The 21,871-nt window shown below is 47.7% G+C and overlaps 1 protein-coding gene across 6 annotated transcripts in view; it reads right to left on the bottom strand.

Annotated features, from left to right (window-relative positions):
* Positions 1-21,871, bottom strand: part of FAM163B (family with sequence similarity 163 member B) — a 68,585-nt gene that overhangs the window by 40,146 nt on the left and 6,568 nt on the right. For 2 of the 6 annotated variants that reach the window (XM_044992827.1, XM_044992828.1), the window contains exons 2-3: positions 18,663-18,758; positions 7,286-7,405 (exon numbers count right to left, since the gene is read on the bottom strand). The exons of 1 other annotated variant lie outside the window; for it this stretch is intronic. The gene's annotated coding sequence lies outside the window, so the exon portion shown is untranslated. Of the gene's footprint in view, positions 1-7,285; positions 7,406-18,662; positions 19,062-21,871 lie in introns of those variants that run through there. 3 more of the 6 variants (XM_044992829.1, XM_044992830.1, XM_044992826.1) reach the window with 3 other exon arrangements.

The following is a 21,871-nucleotide window of genomic DNA, read 5'->3' on the forward strand; positions in this document are numbered from 1 at the left end:
AAGAGGCCTTTTCCCCCACTTCATCCTCCAGCAGCTCTGGGCAGGAACCGAGACTAGCAATCTTGTGAGCACTAGGCTGACCACCTGGCATGCATGGCTCGCTGGAGCACCTGGTTGCAAAGACATGTAGCCAGTCAGCTTGGAGCCAGGCCCATTCTGATTCCTTGGAACTGAAACTTTCCACTGGAAAGGGTCAATTTTGACAAATTTCCCATTTAAAAAAAAAAAAAACACTGAATTTTTTTTCCAAAGTGTAACATTTTCAAAATGAAAAATTCAGTGTTTCATTTCAAAACCATTTAAATTTTTGAAATTTAAGTTAATTCAATTTTTTTTTAGGATAAATTAAGAAAGGGTCAAAACAGAAACACATCGTTTTGATCGACCCAAAACCAAGTGGGGGGGGCAGTATTTGATTGATAAGAATTGTTAACAGTTTGACTTCCCATCCTGATTCGGTAGGGGACAATTTTTCAAAATTTTCCCAGGATGGGAAATGAGGCCCCTGGCTGGGGGCAGGGCATACTCCGTACATACACATTAGTCTAATCTTGTCGAATGCAGGCAAATGCCACGCAGAGAAGGTACAGCTGCTTCCAGATCATTTTATAAAACACAAATGACCGCAAATAAAGAAAGACAAAGCAGTGCAGGCTTTTGCCGGCTCTTGTGTTGTGTGTGAGGCAGCTTCAGCTTCCTGTCCTGGCTGCTATCACCAGGGGAAGTGATAATATGGGGAGAGGCATTTAAACAGGGCAATGAAAGAATCCAGCTGGGGGTCCATATGCCAACTGTCAGTGGTGAAAAGTCTCAGCTAATGAATGCAGCCAAGAAGAATGAAGGGGATGAAGTGACGGAGCCTGTTACCTGCACCAGGTTTTGGGTGAGATGAATTATTTATTGATTAATATTATTTGTACTACCTAGGAACCCCAGTCCTGGACCAGGATCCCATTGCGCTAGGTGCTGTACAGACAGAACAAAAAGACACTCCCTGCCCCAGAGAGTTTACAATCCAAATATAAGACAATAGAAAACAGGTGGATAAACACAGACAGATGGGGGAACACATGGAAACAATGAGACAGCGCTGGGCACCATGATAGGCATAGGTGTGGGAACTATGGGTGCGAGGGGTCTTGGTTGCCAGCCCCACACGCCCAGGATCCCAGCTGCCGCCCCGCATCCAAGGTCCAGGCTGCTGCACCGGGCCCAGGATCCCGACTGCTGCCATGTGCCTCGGGTCCAGGCTGCCGCCCTGTGAGCCTGGGGCACTGCTACCGCCCCGTGCCCACGGTTTTCCTCCCAGTCTGGAGTCCCGGTAGCCAGCCCTGCACCCAGGGTTTTCCTCCCAGTCCCACGCCTGGGGCCTTCCTCCCAGCCTCAGCTTGGGGGGCAGAGGGGTGGTGCTGAGCTGCTGAGGCCAATGCACCTGCTGGAAGCACAGCATGAATACTGCGTAGATCACTGCTCCCTATCCTCCCACCTGTCACTCAAACCCTTGGGAGACTGGGATTATTTTGCTGAAGACAATGTTTAAGTGTTTATGGCACCACCGGAGAGTCAAATGTTCTGATGTTGAGCCTCCTCTAACAGGTGCAATTTACAAATAAATTACAGTCCGACAGTGGTGTTCTAGGGAACAGTGTGGGGAAGGATTTGCCTGTGTGGTCTTGGGCATTGTCCCATTGACTCCTCCACTTCCTACAGAAGCTTGCAGTGTAGAGCATTAAAGGTGCAGTTTGCTGGTTGGGGCTCTGTAACGCAACCATTTAATAACACACTTCTGCCCCGCGAGCGTCATTAAGATAAACAAACAATGGGTCAGACCCCGAGGCTCTGTCTGTCTGTCTGAGTAAGGTAGAGTAAATCCCATTCAATCAAGGGGACTCTTGGTAAGAGCAAGGATTTGGGCCTGTAGTAATAGAGAAGCTCATTGCTAACCAGCATTTGGCTTCTGCTGCTCCTGGAAACATGCCACTGGACATGTGCTCCCCAAATATTACAGACAACTCTTCTCACCTTTAGTTTCAATCAAAACTGACATTAAGGTATAGACGGGACAATACTTTGCACTTCTAGTGCAACCCTCCACCTGGGGGCTGAAAAACACTTTGCAAACACTGGTGAATCCAACCCTCTGACTGGCCCGACAGGCAACATATTATCATTGTAACAGCCATTTCACAGTGAGGGAAACTGAAACATAAGTGGGGGAGTGACTTCCCCACAGTGAGTTAGTGGCAGAGGCAGGATTGTGATTCTGTGTTTGCATCCACAGAAGTAGAATACTGATTGGCATTGAATGAGCTGCCAAATATTGTGTGTCACCCCCTCACTCCTGACCCCCTTGCCATGCTGATCCTTGCCAATGGCACGAGGCAGGGCTGACTGTCAGCAGGACAGAGAAAGCCCCTCAGATACCAACCACTGGGTTCTGTCTCCAAAAGCCATTTCCTCCTCAGACCTGAACTCCTCTCTTTTGGGCCTGTTGGAAAATCCTGTACACGATTCCAAGCTTTGTGCAGGTGGCCAGCCCGAGACATGGGGTGATGGCAACTGAATGAACTAAAGGCAAGGGGCCTGGTAGGAAGGAAGGCGCTTCAGAGATGGGAGGGTTTGCAAACCTGCCCAGCTATTCTGGGTGGTTTGCAGACTTCGTGAGAGCCGGGGCACTGTTCTTGGGTTAGCAGAGCTCCTCCCAAGCCAAGCTGACCCAACTGGGATCCGTGTCTGTTACTGTTTATTCTTTCATTTGAATTTCTCTTTCGCGCTACCTCTTTCGGTTCATAGATTCCAAGGCCAGATGGGACCATTGTGACAATCTAGTGTCTGGCCCCCTGTATAACATAAGCCAGCTGACTGCCCTGAATTAATTCCTGTTGCAATTAGAGCATATCCTTTCCCTGCATTCTCTGGCCTTGCTCTCCGCTCCTGTCCGTACTCGGCTCCGTTTCCCCCCTTTATCCATTAGATTTATTCTCTCGCTCATTCTCCTGATCTCTTTCCCCCCCATCTAAGCGTGACATGAATCCAACAGCGCCTGAGCTCGGGTTGAACTTTCAAACTTTCCATAGCTTCATAAGATTGGAAATTAGGCAGGAGAAGTCGGTCCCTTCCTAGTCCCTGGGCACCAGCAGGAATCAGCATAAAAGACATGGTTCCTCCTCTTTCCCCTTGTCCCCACACAAAGGGCAGGAGAACCAGAACTCGAGGAGCTTCCCGCAGAACCCCTGGCGCAGTGTGGGGAACAGCCCTGGGGTAGCTCAGGAGAGAGACAGCCTAGAAAAACCTGCAGGGGGTTGCCATAGCTACAGGTTTAAGTTGCTCTCAACCTGTCTAATGAAAAACCAGCTGTATTTTTTTCCTTATTGCATCCGAATAAGGTAATTTGGCTGCAATGCAAATACAAGGGATTGTCATCAATCTGCTGCTGGCCCTGCCCAGTCAGACAAGACGACCGGGAACACATTCCCTAGCTTGCGGTGTTGTTCCCCAACCTACCTACAGCCACACTGCGATCACTTGTTCCGACAGGCTGGCCCGTAGGGTCCAATGTCCAGAGATGCCGAGCGCCCAGACCTCCAGTTGAAGCTGCAACAGCGCAGCCCCTCGGAGGATAAGGATTTCAGTGTCCATGGACATTCCGCTCTTGTTGTGTAATGCAATATGCTGGGATTACTGTTTGGAAATTTGGCGCTGGTATCAGTATTGCAGGTCATGGCTGATGCAGCGGAAGAATGCAAAAGCCTTCCTCTGCACATCGCTCTCCCTTATAATCGAAACTATGTGGCCGGATACCAGGGGTTTTCTTACAATGACAGGCTGCAGAATCCCTTTATGCTATAGATTTTGAGGAAGGACTTACATGCAATATCAGGAGAATAAACACAGATAATAGTCCTCAAAAGTAATGTTCAGGCTCTCTCAGCAACTTCTATTAAAAATCTTCCAGTAAATTTTCCTTTTGTCCTCACCTTCATTCAGTTACAGCTTATCCCATGATACGAGAGAGAGATTTATCTTGAAATTCTCCCTCATTCATGGGTGAGAAGCAGACAGAAAAAACTCATGCAATTCATATTGATAATTTCAAGCATTAACTTTAAAAAAATCCCACACACATTAATAGTTCTGCTGAAAAACACAAGGGCTTCAGAGAGCTGCTTAGATCAAATGTTGAAAATATTGATGGTTCCCAGGGATAACATCTCTCAAAAATCAAAAGAGATGTTGGATATCTTGTATCGTAGCATTAGGACGTTGCAACCATTGCCTTTTAAATGACTCTTCTAAAGAGGCTCCTTAATAATGATATTATAATTAATACTCTCCAACGGTAGCTGATTATTTATCTCACCAGCCCTGGGCAGTAGCACTGAGGCATAGAGATGATCACAATTAGAAGCCAGGAATTCCCAGCACACGCACACACATACACACACACAAATACACACACACACCCCTCTTGTTTTTGAAGCCTTAAAGTGTCAGGTTCTTTGTGTGCAGACCCCAGATCTCTGGCCCTTGGTTTCTAGAGGATCTTCAACACACAACTGCCTACATCTTCAATAAGTGACCTGTGATTTTTGGGGTGCCTCGGGATTTGGTGCCCAACTTGACACACCCTGAAGGATCCAGGAAATACTAAGCACCTGCCCTCTGGGAGTCAGGCCTCAATCTGGGCACCCAGAATCACTGCTCGCTTTTGACAACAAAAGCCTAAAAGTAAGTTAGCCACTTCTCGCCTCCAGCTGGCCTTGTTTATACTCAAATACAGGAAGGGGCAGGACAGCAGGAGAGCCAGAGTGCCAGCAGCAGCAGTAATGGCAGCTACTCCAAGAGGTTTTATACTTTACACAGCTCCTTGCTATTCCTTCTGCTGTCTGACAACATCCAGTTACAGAATCGGGCTCTGATTCAGATCACGTCCACTGCCATCCCCAGGATGCCAGTGTCAGTCAGTCAGAGCAGAGTCACCTCCCAAGCCCTGCCACGCCGCGTGAATTCCACTGCTCCTTCCTTGAGCGGTGCTGACAGGGAGCTGAGTGACGAGGAGGTAAGTTATGTCACTAAACGATGCTTCCTGCCCAAAGGCCGAGGCTTGCAAAGGGGATGATGCACAAGGTCAGACATTCAGTGTAGCAAACCCTTTAATTAAAACTTTCCTAATGTTCCAAATTATCCCACCACTTCCTCCTAGCAGAGGTGTTTGACTGCACAGCAGCAATCACAAAAGACAGCTCTTCATTAGCTGCCCTTTTAAAAAACACAGTTTATCTTCTGCTCAGTATCACCTTGATCCGTGGATATTTCTAAACCTTAACAGTTCTGGCATGCATGTGCGTGTTGGTGCTGACCCGCAGGTGATCATCTGAATAAAGCTTTTTAAAATGAGGAGGAGCCATCAGCAATAACGGCCCGGAGATTTTAACTGTGATAAAAGTCTGCCAGCTGGTGAGGCCACTCACACAGTGTGAACAGTGCCAGAAATCTCTTTTGGGGATTGCAAATATATTCACGTCTGCCCCCAACTCATTGTGGGCCCATCCTTAGCACATGCTTGAATGCTTTGGGGAAGTGGGACACCTCTGTGCACAGGGCCAGCTCATACCTCTGCCCCAGCTAAGCCCCACTTAGAGTTTATAGGTCTCATGCTGGGACTCAGACCAGGGTTATATTTCAAAAACTTTTAAAAGCAGAGTTAAAAAAATTTAAAATGTCACCCCAAGCCAGGTGGCTCTACTTAAATTCTTGTTGAGAAAACTTCCTGCCAGACTTGGAAAGGATAGATCCTGTTGTTCTTTTACCTCCTTTAGCCAGAGCTTTTGCAATTCCACAACACCTCCTGGGGAAAAGATCAGTGTTTGCCAAGGACCCAATCCTCCTCCCAGTGAAGTCGATGAAAACATGAGGGTGTGAGTGAAGCACCAAGAAGTGATTTGCTGCCTCAGGTTCTGCAAAGCTCCTCTCAGAGTTCACTAGCAGAGCACTTTGAGAGAGGCCACTCAGCACCCTGGGGACTGCCCAGAGAGCCACAGCATAAACTGTCTGTATGTCCAGCCTGAGGGACAGAAGATGCTGGCATCTTGATTTGCTCCAGTCAGCATGGAGCTCTACATGGCTCAAGATGGCACCCAGTGTAATTCATTTCTCTGTTTCCAAAGCTGTCCCTGGTTCCAGTCCCACCATTGTCTTTTTCTTCCATGGGTTTATAAAATGCCATGCAGGGGGGCCCATGGCTAGGTGGGAGATGGTCTCCATAAAAGATTCTCTGATGGCATCATGTCTTTTTTCTCACTATCCTCAGAACTGGTACTCAGGGGTATTCTGGCTTGAGTTACAGCTGGGAGAACGTTGGAAGAAACTATTCACTTGATGAATTGTTTGAAGTATGTCGTGACAGTCTCCAGACAATTCGTTCTTATGAGGAGCTCCCAGAACTCTGCTCAGGACTAACCCAAGAACAGGTGCCTATAAAGCTCTTTCCATACTATGGCCCCAAATCCTGCAACCAGACCCACTAGCCCAGACACCTGTACCCCTGGGGGAGGAGTTGACTCACCGCTGGCGCCTCCTCATGGCCGGGCATAGTGTAGCAGCTCTCCCTCCCTTCCCCCTCCCAGGTGTCTCCTGCCAACGACTGCTCCGCCTATGCAGTGACCTGCCTCACCCCGTCACTTGGCCCTCTAGCCAGGTCCCTTTAAAGTCTCTCCCCTTCCTGCACAGTCCATGAACAAAAGCAAGGGGAGTTCATGCAAATAAGCTGAGTTTGTAAGAAGCGGAGGGGAACGACTCCCTCCTCAGGGTGCACCAGGAGTTAGTCCTCCTTTCCCGCAGTGGTCGTCTGGGACGCTCCTGGCTTCAGCCAGCCCTTTTCTGCTCTGTTCCCTACTCTGCCAACAAATGAGCCGCTCTTCTCCCCTTTTAACTCCCCCCTTGCAGGTGTGGTGGTGCGGGGCTGGCGGAGCCCAGAGCAGCTGCCTAACTCCTTGTTATCCAGTGTGGGGTTTGTATCCCCCATCACGTCCTACAGAGCCCAGCCGAGCACTAGGGTCTCTCTGTGTGGATCTGGCTGCAGGAAGACAGAGTGGGTGTGAAACCCTGTGTGTAGGTTGTCTATAAACACTGCTCTTGCTAGCATGGTTTTCCTGGCTAATGTGGACGAGGGACTGTGCACACTAGGGACTGGGAAATAAATATGATACAAAATAGACTTGTTGACAATCTGGAGGAGGGGCTTTGAGGCATGCTGGGTAGCACAAAAATAATCCAGTCTCCATACCTGTCACCGAAACTGTGCTAGAACATCTCTAGGAAGTTTGCCTTCCGTTTTTAGTCAGTTTGGGTTCTCATGCGCTGGTACAAAGTTGCAATGTTTCCATTTACAAGGGAATGTTTGACTCTAAAACAAAACAAACCATTGGTTTCTTTAGTAAGTTTTCTGAAAATATTTCTCTCAACAATATTAGCTTTTCTAACCCTTCCCTTTTTAAACAAAACCTAAATGTTAGTTCTGACAGTGTCCCTTGCATATTTCTACTACAAGGCAATGATAGGCTATTGTTGTCAATATTATTGTTATTGTTGATGGGTTATTTATTAACGATCCTGCTAGATAAAAGTTTCAAGACATTTACCTGCCTTTTGCTTGCCAGTCCTAACATTAAGCAATTCAAACAACATGCTAAAAGGCCTCCAGAGAGGCAGCAAGACCACTCCCCAGGATGTTCTATGAAGGTTTATTTTTAAAAAATGACAGATTATTTGGGGGGTGGGGGTGGGGGGGAAACATCCTCAAACTACAAAATGCCTCATATAGAGGAGCAGATTCTGCTCTCACTTATCCCTGCATAAATCGGGAGTAACTCTGTTGAAGTCAGTGGTGTTAAATGGGTGCAAAGTTAGGTTGGCAACAGGAAAATCAGGCCGGGACTGTTTGCTTTTAACAAGTTTGCACAAATGACGTTTGGCATCTCCTGGCACTGGGGGTGAGGCCATGGCTGCTACTCCCAGCACTGGCCAGAGGGTTCACTTAAGACTCAGCATGTTTGGCATTTCTTGCCCTCCAGTGCAGAGCAACATGCGGAGGTTTTGGTTCTGCACGGTGCCGAATGCTATGTGAGGTGCTGAGCACCTTCTGGGTCTCCTCCGGCCCTCGAGAGGGGAGGGCACGCAGCACCATCAAGGATTGAGCCCATTTTCCAAGCATTTTCCTCGCGGAATTGGGCACCTCTTCCTGGTCCCACCAAAGGGGATGGGAGTTTTGAAAATGACTTCAGTGACTGCAGGATCACACACAGAGCAGTCACCTGACAGGCTTTTAGAAAATCCTTTTAATTGGGCACACATCTGGATGGGAAACAATTTAACTGCTACACACTGTTCCTCCATAAGACAAACACTTGCAGAAAGCCCGCAGATTTGTGTGTACCTCCCCATGACTGGGTTTCCCCCCAACCCTTCTTGTTTGTACATAGAGAGCAATCTCAGAGAAAACCCACAGGGAAAGACAAAAGTTTGGAAGATTTCCCCAATCCTCTATTTGGTCTAATAATAATAATAAGCCCAACAGAAAACCCAAATTAATGCTTAATACCTATGTACTCCCATGCTCACTCCTACAGCATTCCTGAGGATCCATTTATTCCCTGCATCACACCAATAATCTTTCCAACTAAGGAAGATTAGAAAGTGCTCCCTTTGCAGCCTTTTATTTTGAGACCTTAATTAGCCAGCAAGGGCAAGGTGGAACAAAATAAGATATGCCCGTCCACTCACGTCCTTTGTACTGCATTCCTGCAACTCCCACCCATGCTGGCTTGCAAAAAGGGACTGGAACAGATCCTGGATCAACCACATGCTCTACCACTAGGCCGTCATTAAAGCAGCCAAAGTACTAAGCGGGAGTATTCTTAAGCCTATAGTACAGCTCTGTCTTTGGCCGCCTCGGCATCCTATTTTCCCCAGAGTGGGTCCTAGACTTCGTTTACACAGAGGACATAATCTCTCTCTATTTAACATACACATTTGTTATTAACGAACAACTCCCCCCCAGTAATAACACAGCGGCTATTGTGTTGCAAATGATTTCTATTGCTGAAAGTTAAAGTGAGTCAACCTGCAGCAGTATTTTCTATCTAAGGAGACATTACTGACAGCACCTCTTCCCAGGGCTGTCCATCAGCATGAATACTCAGTTTCTAAAAGCACAATAAGCCTTTACGAAGATCATCCTTTCCGTATTGCAAATACAGGTGATGTGATCATTGAAGGACAGCACAACCCGCCACTAGGGGGACATGGTGATTTTAACAGTGTTATTACAGCTGATATTCTACCGAAGACGACAGACCGAGATGTCACTGTACTGATTGTTTCAACAGTCACAGGACCTAACCCAGTCCAGCTGTGCCAACCTCAGGCCTTGAACACCTGGCAGCGATTCTGACATGCCACCACCATTCTCTTTCAAGGCATGAGTTGGCTGGGGCAGCGTCAGCATGTGCTAGCAGTGCCACAAGATCTCTGCTGGCAGAGGCTGCACTGGGGACCCCAGGAATCAATGCACTTTTGGAGCTGTGCTAGCTGCCTGCAAGACCTCCTGATGGAAGGAGGCCAGCAACCACTCCTGGGGTCAGCTCTGAAAACCAAAACCCAAAGGTGAATGTATGTAAAACCAAATGTCAAATCACCCTGGTTGGCCATTAGGGAGATGGGAAGAACCAGGAGTGCGTTCTTTCAACCCTGCTAAGCTTTGGTGGTTCTGTTCAGATTCTTGGAACAGCAGCTCCAAACGAAACCAAGGCCCCTTTGTCTTGGGGGTTGTGAATATACAGTCCCTGCCCCAAAGAGCTTCTAGGCTAACTAGCAAGACAGACAAAGGGTGTGAGAAAGGAAGCATGATTATCCCCATTTTAGTGATAGGTCACTGAGGCACAGAGAGATTAAATTGACGTCCCCAAGGTCAGACACAAAGTCTGTGGCAGAGGCTGGAACTGGACTAAATCCAGATCCCAAGTGAGATCTAATGGAACCCAGATGCAAACCGCCACTGCAAAACCAAAACACCTTTCCTGCAATGGGAATACTTAAAAAAAAAAAAAAGGCAAAGAGAGGAAATGGGGTAAAGAGAGGGGCAGTGATGTCACTTTCCTAACAAGTATCAGAGGGGTAGCCGTGTTAGTCTGGTTCTGTAGAAGCAGCAAAGAGTCCTGTGGCACCTTATAGACTAACAGACGTTTTGCAGCATGAGCTTTCGTGGGTGAATACCCACTTCTTCAGATGCAAGACTTGCATCTGAAGAAGTGGGTATTCACCCACGAAAGCTCATGCTGCAAAACGTCTGTTAGTCTATAAGGTGCCACAGGACTCTTTGCTACTTTCCTAAAAGAAAATCTTCCCTTTTGGATGGTCGGTTCAGTATAACTGCAACTGCAATTTGCACACTTCAGTGCATATGTTTGAGAACTAGAATGGTACTTGGGGACTTGAATGCACTTCACTACAAACTGAGTAACTATAAACTTGTTCCTTTGTAATCACAATGAATAGCAACCTCAATTAAGTTAATGCGCCATCTTTTATTATAGTATCTAGTGCACATTTCTACTGTGAATGGTACCAATTTTCAAGTCTTTATAGCTCAAGAAATTCTGATCTGTTTTAGCCTTATAGGCCATTGGTTAAGAGTCAAAGGGAGATAAATGCGTCTGGATTTGGAATTATGCTTCTGCATTCTTCTGAGAATTTCAGGGCACGTATGTTATCCAGCAATCTGTATATTTACCTTTCCTTCGGCAAGTGAGCTCCCTTTCACTAATTTTGATATCCCTCTGAGCTCCCTTTGAGAAGGCCCTTTCTTCTCAAACAGTTCCAGATTTGAGATGAATAAGGGGATCAGATTCTGTCCCTTGCCAATATAAATGGAACAGGCAACATTAAGGAGTCAGTTTCTTGGTCATTAAAATCAAATCTAAGCAGGATGACATGGTCTTCGGGCAGTCATCTAGCCAAGCCACTGCTGATTGTTCTATATATTAATTTATTAAATGATATAAGAGCTCTTTCTCCCCAACTCACTGGGGAAAGTAATCTCAGCTTTACTTTTTTTCTCGATGTGCCCAGCACTTTCAGTGTTCTTCAGATAATGAGCTACTGTAGCTCAGGCTTTTTTGATGAACCTGTAACTCATGAACAATTTGGATTCTCTATTTAGAATCTAGCAATTCAGAGGGCCTTGTCTCCTACCCATCAAAGAGATGATCTGTGGCCATCCACTTCAAAGAGGAGCCAATTATCGTGGATTTGAGGAAATTTGAGACCACACAGCAAACTCCCACTTGCTTTTCAAATGAGGCCTATTTTTTAGGGTGAGGACCTCTAAGGGTTGTCTCGCTGCCTAAATGCTTGAGATCAGACAGTAGTTAATGAACCACGCCAGGGAGAGGTACCCTGTTGCCAGGCAAATCCAAGCAGCTAAAAGAGGCCACCCTGAGTCCCCAGAAATAAACCCGTAGGCTGTGTAGGGTAAGAAGCAGCGTTTTCAGAAAGCCAGGTCCACAGCTGGAGTGAATCGGCATCGCTCCATTGGGCAACAGAACTATCCTGCTTTACACCTGCTGAGGGTCTGGCTCTAGAAATCTGATACAGGCTTTGTGACACCACCAGCATTTCAACAACCAGATCTTACAATGGAGTATTTATTGGTGGGTGGGAGCGGGGGTGGATTAGGGTTTTGTGAGGCCCTTGGGCCAGAGCCAGTGGGGGACCCTCCCCACCCCTTCCACCGGCAGTCCTCCGCTCCCGCTGATCGCTTCTGCTGGGGAAATGGGGTCGGGGCACGGAGGCTTGCCCAGCGCCGCTCTCCTGGCTAGCGGGGAGTGGGGTTGTGGCATGGAGGTTCGCACCGCTCTGCCCGGCTGCTGGGGAGTGGGGTCGGGGCGCAGGGGCTTGCCATGCTCTGCCTGCCTGGTGCTCTGGATGGACCCCGCTCCCCATCTGGAGTGCTGGGCAAGTGGAACAGGGCAAGCTCCCGTGCCTCCACCCTGCTCCCCGGCAGAAGTGCCGGGCAGGCAGAGCAGGTCCAGGCGTGGGGGCGCCCATTTTTACTGCCTGGGCCCCGTTGGCCCAGTGGCTAATCCCCCACTGGGTGGCAGGATACTCAGGTAAGCTTGCATCCGAAGAAGTGGGTATTCACCCACGAAAGCTCATGCTGCAAAACGTCTGTTAGTCTATAAGGTGCCACAGGATTCTTTGCTGCTTCTACAGAACCAGACTAACACGGCTACCCCTCTGATACTCAGGTAAGCTAGGAAACCTGTTTGGACACAGATAACTCTGCCAGCCTAGCAGAGTGGTAGACACCCCAACTGGCAAGTCCAGACCAGTCCTTAGACATAGTGTCAAAACTGCTATAATAGTCAGGCAAATGTGGCACTATTTCATACTAGTCTCAACTGCATGAAATTACAAATGGACCTGATCAGGCTCACCCTCACACCAGGGTAAACCAGGAGTAATTCCACCGAAGGCCATGGAGCTGTATTGGTGTGAAGCTGGTGTAGGTGATGCCAGAATCAAATCTTTACTCTTCTGCAGAATTTGGGAAACATTTTGGCATCTGGATCAAGGAAGGGGCCTTGTTTTTGAAAATATTCCTTCTGCTCCCCCTATTTTTGTGAATGAAGATTATTAAAGCTTCATTCATTGAACTGGGATTGGTGAAAAATTAAATAAACCCAATGGAGGTACTGGGAGCAAAAATCGGTGGTATATCTCCAAAACGTAGCCCATCTAAATGATCTGCTGGTGCCTTCTGGCATTAAATTCGATGAGTCTATGATCCAAGCCTGGAGATTTGTCAGCATTATGTTATGGATGCTCACTGTGGCATTGCCTGACTAACCTGGCTCGGCGGGAGAATCTAATACTTCCTCTCTCTCAGGACTAGTAACAAGTGGTAAATTAATCCAACCCAAAAAAGAGATGTTTGTCTCCTCAAACCTCGTGTCCTGGGGACAGGGCTCTCGGCACATGCTACAAGCCTTAGAAGGATTGCTATGGCCTCTACGGTATCTCCGACTCAAGAGAGGAATATGTCTTGTCATATGTCTGTCTCCAGTCGTTACTCCAGCTGAAAGTGTGATCGCTAGTGGTTAGAGAGGGGACTGGACTTCAGGACTCCTGGTTCCTGTTCACTGCCCAACAATCCAGGCAAGACTCAACCTCAGTGGCCCCCAGTTTCTCTATCTGTAAAATAAGGTTAATAATCATAAAACCAGGGAATGATAGGGCTGGAAGGGACCTCAAGAGGTCCTCTAGTCCAGCCCCCCATGCTGAGGGAGGACTAAGTATATTTACGTCCTTCTAGGATTTTGCGAGGCTTACTTAACGTTTCTAAAGTGCTCTGAGCACCTTAGATGAAAGCTGCTACTGTATCCGAGCGCAAAGCAGTATCAGGATTGTGTTTCTTGCCTTAACACACTGATTCTAGTATTACTGTGCTGCCTGCAATATCACGCTTGGACCCTGGACAGACTCCACTCTGTCCCTAGGTATGTCCAAGAGCAGCATGCTCCCTTTCAGAATTATATGAACCTGCCCATGGGCTAATCCAACCATCACTGAAGTAAATGGGAAAACCCCCCTTGACTTCCATGCTACTTAAATCAGGCCCTTGGTCTGGCTAATGCTGGCTGCAGCTTGCCCTTGGGTTTCTAATGACTCTTTTCTGAAGTGTACTTTGAAAAAGCAATTATCGCCTTGCCATTAAGGCTCTCCCCTCTGCATGGCCAGATCACTTGATAGGAGTCTCTGTAAATAACCTTCAAACAATAGATCCCCGTCTTGTTTACTGAACATTTCTGAACTCGACAGTAATGCATCCAGATGTCATCTGTGCATACTGTAGGCCTAACTATTTCTGGAAACACACCAAGGGCAAGTTGGATAATGTCAGATATTGTCGTAGAGAAAGCGTGACCAGATTCTGTCTCCTTGATAAAAGCTGTGGAGCAGAGAAGGAATCCGGTGCTCATAACAAGGAGGAAGAGCCGCTTACACAATCCTGTGCTGACCAAATGCATCACCATATCATTCCAGCTTAGAAGCTGTCTGTACATCTCTAGTCTGATTGTAGGAATGTACACAAGGGACCCACTCTCCATCTTGGAAGCAATCGGTATGTTACCAAGCAAACAAAGATGCTGATCCTGCTGGAAAGGGCTCGGCAGGTTCTGCTGACACTCTGTTGCAGGGCACTCTTTATCCAGCTGCAGATAAGGAAAGAGGGGGTGGCACTGCAGAGAGAGGCCCATGAGCTGAGCAGCCCTCAGGGAGGAACCATGGGAACAGGCAGGCCTGGGGGGGAAAAACTAGGCTAATTCTGTGGTGTTTCATTTTGGAATGAAACCAAACCCAAGGAAGGGGATAAGTTCTGCCCCCCACAATTTGCGTGGTCTGTTTGGAGTTGGGTGGGGGAAAACCGCCTGTTCATACACAGAGAACAAGATAGAGAAAAAACCCCAGAAAACCATTCAAAATAAAAATTCTGAAAAGCAAGAGAAAACGGCATCGGATCCAAGAGAGTAAATAAACAGCTTCCCCCTCAGCCTGAGTCATCCTTCTTCTTCCTTCATGTTATTCACTCTTTACAGAGAGGATGATTCGATGCCCCTCTGAGAGGAACTGCAGGCCAAAAAGCCCACGTAACATGCTGAGAAATGGAGGAAGAAGTAGTATGCGATACCATGACCCTACCCAGACAAAAGTACCCCAGGAGTGCAGGGGAAGGGCTGCCAATTACACAGAGCTTTACACCAACTCAAGTAAGAAAATAGCATGCACAAAAATGTAGGAAGGTGGGAAGCAAAATCCAACTGACTTTTACTCCCAAGCACAACAATCCCAGCCCAAACACAAAGCCTACTAAAAGCCTAGAAACTGTGATGTACTGAAAACTGTGTCATAATTGCAGGCTGTCACTTTAATTTGTAAAGGGGCTTTCTGGTCCTGTGTGCATGCTAGGGGGCTCTGTAGGGAAGCCTGTGATCAGAATCTGTCTGGAGACAACCAGCCTAGAGTAAGATGGAGGGAGTTGTACACTCGCTGTATTAGGGAGCAGCCTGCATTGTCTCTCTCTGGTTTTAGGTTCATGTGTGTTATTGTTCTGCATTTTAAGAAATAACATAGTGTTAGGTTGCAGCCTTCTAGGAAAAATATTTGTTTTTATCTGTGTTTGTATGCCATGAACATAACAGACTCAAGCAACATTTACCTGAACTTGTTTTCTTTACCTCTTTCTGGAAGCTGCCTTCTCAGTACTGAAGCTCTAAGTAGCTAAGAAGAGACTCGTAACAAGGAGCCACAGTAAAGTCCTAATGAGGAACAACCAATGTATCAGTAAAAGAGATGAGAACACTGGGCCCTCTCACTAGAAAAAAAAATCCCAGCCAGCCAGGCTGCACGCGGTCTTTCGGACCTTGCTGAACAAGGCAGCAGCTCAGCAATAGGCAAAGTGCTGTCAGGCATCACTTTCAGTTTGGTGGGTCTTGCGGGGCTGTGTGGATTAGCCTCTGTGATCTCCAGATGGCCCCTTCTCCAGCACGTGGCCCTAATCATATATTGTCTTCTTGCAGAGCCTGCCCTCATGATTCTGACAAGAGACACCTCTTGCACTCCAGTGGACTCTCTCTTTAGTACTGCATGTCACCCAGCCCCTGGTCATCACCTTGATAACTGCCTGGTCTGCTAGAAATATTTAACCTTCCTAATGGCCAGAAGGAGAAGCTAGTGGGCCTGGAACCAGTATTGGCTGGTCATCTTCTCACTAAACCCTTCAGGGAGCAAGGGGGTGGGGCAAGAGTTTTGGGGGGTCCTGATGTCTCTCAGTCTTCTTGGGCAACCTGATGACTTCTGTGCTCTTGCAGTGATTCCATGGCCTTAGTGGTTCCTGTGGCCTGCTTGTAAGTTCCTTATCTTCAGAACTTCTACAGCACGGGCTCTGCAAGTCAGGTTTTCCTGCCCTGCCCTGTGCAATGTACCTCAGTCTCGATCTGGAGAGACCACCCCATACCGTGTGGACGAGAGTTTGGTCTACACGAATCACTGAATCCCGGGTCTCTCTGCTGAGGTGTATTGCTTTAATAGATTGTTTCCCCTCAGTCAGGGGGTAAAGACATACCACACTTGTCTGCCCGGGGTGGGGGCAGGAGTAATAAACAAGGAAATAGAAGAAAAGGTGAGCAAAATACATGCCACATACTGATCTCATGACCCCCCCTCCCCCCGCCACCCATCATTTCTTAAAGATTTAAAAAGTTGCATCTTTAAAAACCAAATCTCCCAAGGCACCAGCCACCTACATGCCATTATTGACCTTATCATCATCCGTGACACTCTTACGAGGGTATGGCACCACGTAGCAAGTCATGGCTATTTATCTATAGGACATTGTTACCTGTCAGCAATTTATAGCCAAATGCAAAGACCGGTGTTTGATTCCATGCTCAGTTTTGTAGGTGTGACTTCTATTAAACTGAAGTCAGCAGCAAAACTGCCTCATGGAGGCAGGATGGTACTATAAGTATTTAGGGTAAAATTTTCAAAAGTGCCCAAGGGCCAGATATAGAAAGGTATTTAGGTGCCTGGTGGAATTTACAAAGCACCTAAGCAGGTTAGGTATAGATGCTTTTGTACATCCCACTGAGTGCCTATCTGCATCTTTAGGCACACAGACGCCTTTGAAAAACTGACCAAGGTTATTAGGAGCCTAAATCACATTGAAAATCAGAGTCACTTAGGCACTTTGAAAAATGTTACTCTGTCTGTAAACGCCTTAGGGTAGAGACCTTGAGCTAGATTCTGGTCTCAGATCCTCTGGAGTTTTGGGTGGAGGGTTGCAATTGACTTGGAAAGGGAACAGGATTGGACCCAATGACAGGAATGATTCAAAATGCTTAATTTAAATGCCAACATGAACCAAAATGAAGCTGAGTTAATAATCAGAGCAGCTGTTAACTTTTGGACATGAGTAGGCAACACACTCAGGAAACAGTTTTATTTATACTCTGAATTCATGGCTGAGAAAACACAAAGAGACAAATGCATTGTTGCTGTTTCCCCTTTTTCCCTCAAAAATCAGCTGAGATATAAAGTGATTGCTTTGTGAACGGGATCACTCTATATCCAACCTATCAGTCCTCATCTGCAAAGGAAACCTGCACAACACTTTCAAAGGACGAGGCGGGCAGCTTAAACGCATAACTTTGCTAGACACTGAAAAATCCTGGTATTAATAAAGACACTGGATTCATGCCTTATTAAAACAATCTGTAACCTTCTAACCCCCTTTTTGTCCTCTGACTACAGGGGTGTTAATGGGCCGCTTCACCTTGGATGGTCCCTTAGAATGTGTGTTAACTACTTATGCTAAACTATCCGTTTCTCCTCTGTTTAGCTGTGACTCCCTGAGTACATTTTCCAAACCTGTAGAAGAGCTCTGTGTAGCTCAAAAGTGTGTCTGGGTTACTAACAGAACTTGGTCGAATAAAAGATATTACCTCACCCACCTGGTCTGTCTCAGTTAAAGCATGCTTAGAAAAGACGGATTCTTGATCTATCACCTTTCTTGCATCCAGCTCTGTATTTCTCTGTCATATTAGACTTATGTCTCTTGCTTGCAGTTCTCTGACCTGTTTCTCCACTGGGGAGCAGTGAGGTTTGTTTAGCTTAATATCTTGGGGTTTGGGACAATCTATAGAAAACCATGTGAATGCAACTGAGAGTTTCCCCAGGCATACAGAGATGGAGCTCTACCTAGGGACAAATCCTTTGCCTGAGTGGGTGGTTCCTACTGGAGTGCCCTGGCAGATCACTGTCCGGAGAGCGAGAAAAAATCAACTTCAGATCCACTCTGACTCCTGCAGCTGTCACTAAAGAGCATGAGGGGGGAGAGCTAGTCCTGGAGCAGCTAATAATGGGCCCTCTGTATTTACATAGTGGGTTTCCCTCCCACCACCCTGAGAGTCGATTTAACGACCTTGCATTTTAAGACTCAAAATACAGACACTGACCAGTGTCAGTACAACAAAAGCCACTTTGAGTTTCCCAATTTTTTAATTCATTCAGATCTTGGGGTGGGATGGGGGAGGATTCACCAGTTTCCTTGACACGGGCTAAGCAGGCAGGATAGCAGCTAGTGTACAATCCTCTCTCCCTTGTCCCTGTTCAATCCATGCAACACCTGGGGATTCCCCTTGCCAAACTCCCTGCTGTTCACAACTATACTGCAACAAGGGCTAGAATCTCCCCACTACCATCCTTGCACCTACTCCATCAAGCCTTGTGAATTAGCTGTCAAATCGAAAGGAGTCCACAGAAGCAGCATCACTCCCTCCACTGGCATTAGAGCTGTTTAAAAGAGGAGGGAGCAAACCCAGTTTTGGATGGAGGAAGAGATGTGGGGGGAGGGCTCGAGGGTGGGGGCCAGAGAATGAGAAGTGGTATGGAAAGAAGAGCAATGGCAAAGGACCACACATAGGATGATGTGTGGATAGGGGTGGAGAGAGAAGGACACCCAAACTGAACAGATGCTTTGGTTGCAAATCAAAGAGCCTTTGCAATTTCACGCCCCCCCCTTTCCACCCCCTCCAAACTCTTACCTTTCAACATTGGAATTGTGCCTTGATCTCTGTCAGGTGAGGACCTCCTTTCCCAAAGCCTCCAGCTTCGAGAGCATCAATGCAACCACCAAATAACTAGAAAACAAAACAACCTCACTGCACACGAGTCGTCCCGAAGACGGTGGTTTTAAATTGGGGGGCGGGGGGGGCACGCTCGCTCGCTCTCCGCCCAGGCGCTGCTAGCAGCAGCAGGTCCTGCCAATCAAAGCAAGGCCATGGTGGCTATGGAGCATGGGGTCCTCCTCCACCCCCTACAAAGTTCAGTGGGGAGCGCGCCAGGGGCTGCATGAAAAAAAACGCGTGTTAAAAAAAAACACACAACCCGCCCCGAACAAACAGCAGCGGAGGAGCCGGAGCCGGAGAAGGCGCTGCTGCGGCTGCTGCTCCCCGTGGTGCTGATGCTGAGGAGGAGGAGGAGGATGCTCCCCGTGGTGCTGATGCTGAGGCTGAGGATGTCCGCTGCCGCCTGAGCGCTAGTCCCGGGCATGGAGCGCAGAGCTGCAGGCGCGCGCGGCTCCCGGATGGCGCGCGCCAGCCGAGTCCTGGGGCGTGGGGGTGGCGGGAACAAGGCGCAGGCGCTGGGGGCTGCAAGCGCGGGGTAGCTGGAGTAAGGGGAGGGGCAGCCCGGTGTGCTCCGGCGCCCCTCCCCCTGCCACCTAGCTCCAAGGACGGTGCTGGCTTGTGCTAATTGCAAGGGGGAGAGTTGGGGGGGGGGTTAGGGAAATTGCCCCCCCAAAGACCCTCAGTAGTTGCCCTGCCCCAGGGGTGCTGTCTCCCCAGCCCCCCCGGCTCGCCACAGCTTGCTAAATAACAGACCGACAGTGCTCTGCAGTGCAACAGACCTGCCTGGCTCTGAAGCACCTTTAGGTGGCTTCTCCTCTCCCCTCCATTCTGTAGCTTGGAGCTCTTCTCTTTGTGTGGCTTATCACTCAGCCCCACCCCACCCCCCACTCCGGCACAGCTACCCCCACACCTCTGGGGGGGGGGGGCTTGAACCCCCATGCAACTGCAGCTTTGAGAGCTGCCCCTCCTTAGGGAATTCACAAGGCACTGGGTAGTTCGGCCCCACACCCCATGGTCCTGAAGAAGTGGAGGGGCCTGGGCTCTGGGGTTAGCTCCCACGGCCACTAGATTGCCTGATCTGCCTTTGCTCAAGGTGCACTTCACCTGCAATGCTGCTCTCAGAAGTGATTGTTAAAATCGCCTCTTCAGATTTAACAGACCCACTCCCTGTGTGAATTCACTCAAAGGGGCCATTGGAGTTACTCTGGATTTACCCCAGTGTAACTGAGGCATTGTCTACACACAAAAGTGTTACCGCTTCAACTAAACCAAATGGTGAAAGTGTTACAACCCCATGAGTGTGTGTGAATTTATAGTGGTACAAAGGTGCTTATACTGGTATAACTAGTCCCATATGGGAAAGGGAATAAGCTTATAACACATCTTTATACCAGAATAACCGCGTCCACGCTAGGGGTTGTACTGGTATAATTATTTCAGGAAGAAAATTACACTATGGTACAAAATTTTGTGCGGACCAGGCTTAAGAATAGAATTGGGCCTGTTTCAAATTGGTCATTAAAGTTCCTTTGTGCTTAGGGCTCTTATTAGCCCTGCTCGGCCAGCACCACTAGAGGAAAAGGAACTGGATTCCATTCCTTCTTGTCCATCAGCAGAATCACTGACTAATTACAGGGCCTGTTCACTTGCACCTTTACAAATCCAGTGAAGTCAACAAGGACAGAATGTGAAGACGCTTGTGTCACCGAAGACACAATTTGGCCTGCGGATCCTTCATTACTGATAATGTGAAAGGAAGAATCCAGCTTGAATCTCATCTCCCAGACTGAGTTTGCAAGGCTGGCAGTTAGGAAGATCAACATTTTTTACTTAAAAACCAAGATCTTTTTTACCATAGAACTCCACAATGCTATTCAGACAGTGGGTAGTTCAGATTTTAAATTGCTACGTCAAATGCAGTTTATCATGAACTGTGTTTTTGGAAACAGTTCAGTGAAATTTATTTCTCCACCACAGAACTGAGTTTCTTTCCCTTTCCTAACATGGTGAGAATTTCCTGCTATACTCTCTCAATCTGTGCTACAACCATGACCCACCGCTCTTTAAAACACACATTTCTATTGCTCAGCTGCCTATTAACGAGGGGACAATGTTCTCCCTTTAAACGTCAAGTGCAAGACTTGTCCTTGGTTTTCAGTTCCACAGGCAATTAAAACCACACTTTCCCCCTGCCCCACTCTTCCTGCAATTAACTCCCCATATCTCTGTTCCAGTGACCTCCCTCTCTAGCCACCTGCAATCTGTGGTTACATCCGTCCTTTGCAGCTCTCTGGTGCTCAATGGTTGGATCACGATGGGATAAGAACTAAGCACATACTATGCAACATTAGCAATGATGACTCACAAAGCTTGATTAGTGTAAAGATTGTTGTGGCATCTGAAAGCTCTGGCTCTAAAGAACTGTAGCCGGGCATAGCAGAATCCAGGCAAAAACTTAACATTTCAAGTTGCTCTTATTTAGTATTTCTATCAGAAGTACACTCAGAGATCCCGGTCACCACTGGGGCCCCACTGTGCCAGGTGAGGGGCAAACAGGAGCACACATGATCTTTGCGCTCCCCCCCCCCCAAAAGATTGCAATATAAGAGAGCACAATCTACAGCAGTTTTTCCGAAGTACTCCAGTAGGCCAGCGTGATTCTGACCCTCTTTCTGTGAGGTGCGCAGTGCCTTCCACTCCCACCGGGAACTGAGGCTGCTCAGCATTACTCAGGAGGCACTGCCAACCTTGCCTAGTCATAACCTTTGTCATAAAAACCAATTGCCAAGTCACCTTGATGGCTTGAAAACCATCCAAGTGCTTGAGTTGGAAGGCGCCCTACTGAAGGCCAGTGGCATCCTCCAGGATTGTTTTAATTATCCTTGAAAAATGAGTGGGTTTGGTCTTGAGTATGTCCACTGATGACAATTCTGGACTTTTCCTTAGCAAGCTTGAATTTCCATTGCCTGGACTATTCTTACAGCTGCCGTTATTCCTCATATTTAAGTTAATTTTTCCCCCGCTGGAGTTTTAAGCCCATTACTTCTCGTTCTGTCCTCGTTGACTAACGAGAGTAATTGGCCCCTGTCCTGTTTATAGCACATCTTCTCTTTTAAGATGGTAAC

Source organism: Mauremys mutica, chromosome 18 (genome assembly GCF_020497125.1).
Source record: "Mauremys mutica isolate MM-2020 ecotype Southern chromosome 18, ASM2049712v1, whole genome shotgun sequence".
NCBI lineage: Eukaryota > Metazoa > Chordata > Testudines > Geoemydidae > Mauremys > Mauremys mutica.